The following is a 2,201-nucleotide window of genomic DNA, read 5'->3' on the forward strand; positions in this document are numbered from 1 at the left end:
AGCCCCGCGCAGCGCCTGGTTTCGTTCCCGGCCCGCCGGCGGGAGGCGCGGCCAGAGCGGGACTGCGCTCGTGAAGTTGGGGGGCCGGCGGAGGGGCGCAACGGCGGCGTGCGGAGCATACCTGTATTGTTCGTGTTCTGGACAGCGCAGGGGACGACGCGCCGCTCGGCTCCCAGCCTCGCGCTAGCTGCCGCCACGAGAGCCGCCTGATTGGCCAGCGGGCGCCGCCGTTTAAAACAGCCTCCTCGCCCGGCCATTGGCTGCCTGCCTCATGCATATTAAGCAGCTGCCGACGCCTATTGGCCGCGGCCCTGGGCCCGTTCATTCAAACCCAGCTGCCCGCCGGCATCCTAATACACTCGCTGTCTCCACCCTCCCCGTCTCCCAGCGCTGCAAGGCGGTAGCCCCGGGGTACCGCGGGCCTTGGCCTTCGCTCAGGATGGGAGCCAGCTGTTGGCTCTTGCTTCCGTCGCGCCGCGGCCTGGGGAACCCCATAACCTCCAGGGGCCGCTGGAGGGGACTACGGTTCCCTGCTGAGATCCGGGATCAGGTCAGCCCTCGGAGCACGCCCCAGCCCAGAGAGGACTGACCTGGCACCGATGCAGTGGGCTCCACCAGTGACCCATCTCCCGAAGGCAATCACCCCTCCCGCGCTAAGCTTTCCGTGTGCCTGCGGTTGCGGGAATGGCGGGCTAAGAGGAAACAGTTTACCAAGCGCGGGGGTACTATGAGAAACTGTGGTTTTGTGGTTAGTCACATGGGGCCTCTCCACTGCCTACTTTCATTCCCGCTGCTTTCCCGGGCACGGCCTCTGGTGCAGAGGTGCTCAGGGAATACATGAATGAGCGGATGAATGAATGAATGAAATCTAAATTTTGCAACTGGCTAGAAATGGCCCACCCCAAACAGTTAAGGTGATGGCAGGCTGGCTACTTCCACGACCAGGTTCTGCATGCAGCATTCAGCTCCCTCTGGTGTCTGTCCTGCCCAGACTGATGTAGAGGCCCCACCCGAGATCTAACCAGTGCTTCCCTCTGGTCCACCTCCTGCCCAGATTGCCTGTCACTTAGCATTTGACAGATGCCAAGGGAGAAAAGCTGTCAGGCACTCCATAGCCATAGCCATGCAGCCCACACATGGTCCTTCACACCTGCAGCACCTCCAGAGCCAGCGGCCTGAAGACTAAGCCACAGAAACAGGAGCGAGAAGAGACCTAAGGGCCACGGATGCCATCCTGCCAGTCAGGCATGCTCCATGGCAGCCCACTTACCACGAAACACGAAAGGCTTCTTCTTCTTACGCTTTGGAGGCTTCAAGGGAAGGAGGTTCTGCTCTTCTGTCTCCAACTCCACCTCCACCTCCGCTCCAGAGAAAGTGTCTTCTTCCATGGAGCTGGAGCACGTGGTCTGAAGGTGAGACGTGCTTTCCTCATCAGAACCCTGCTGTAGGGTGCTATGACATCAAAGGAAGGTGTCAGCTGAAGATTTTAGGTGGTCAAGGGTGCTCCCAGCCCCCCCCTTCCCGCCTCCAACAAACACATGGTCTCCCCACCCTGCTGCTTGCAAAGACTACTTCATGCGACCTCATCCCTTTCCCATTTGTTGATAACGGTATACCAATTAGCATATTTCAGCAAGTAGATGTGGCCCTCGATGTGCTTGCTCACCAAGTTGTGTCAAGAAATCTGGAAGAAATCTTTATTTGTTCCCATTCCAAAGAAATGTGACCCAACAGTGCAGAAATTATCAAACAATATCATTAACATCACACGAAAGCAAGATTCTGCTGAAGAATATCCAAAAACAACTGGAAAAGCACATCAACAGAGAACCGACAGAAGTGCAGGCTGGGTTGAGAAGACGTCATGATACTAGAGATATTATAACTAATATTAGATGAGTCTTGGCTGAAAGCAAGGAGTACTGTTTATCTGCGTTTCATTGACTAAGCAAAGATGTTTGACTGTGTGGACCACAACAAACTGTGGCTGACTCTGAGAAGAATGGGAATCCCAGAACACTTGATCATGCTTACGGGAAACCTGTACTTGAGGAGAAATGTGGGGTCAAGATTTGTGGAAGATCTATCAACAATCTGCGTTATACTGATGACACAACCCTGCTTGCTGAAACTGAGGAGGACCTGAAGTGCCTGCTGCAGAGTGTCAAGGACTGCAGCCTCCAATATGGATTGAGGCTCAA

This window comes from Elephantulus edwardii, unplaced genomic scaffold (assembly GCF_000299155.1).
Source record: "Elephantulus edwardii isolate Elephantulus edwardi_28Jun2011 unplaced genomic scaffold, EleEdw1.0 scaffold00415, whole genome shotgun sequence".
NCBI classification, from domain to species: domain Eukaryota; kingdom Metazoa; phylum Chordata; class Mammalia; order Macroscelidea; family Macroscelididae; genus Elephantulus; species Elephantulus edwardii.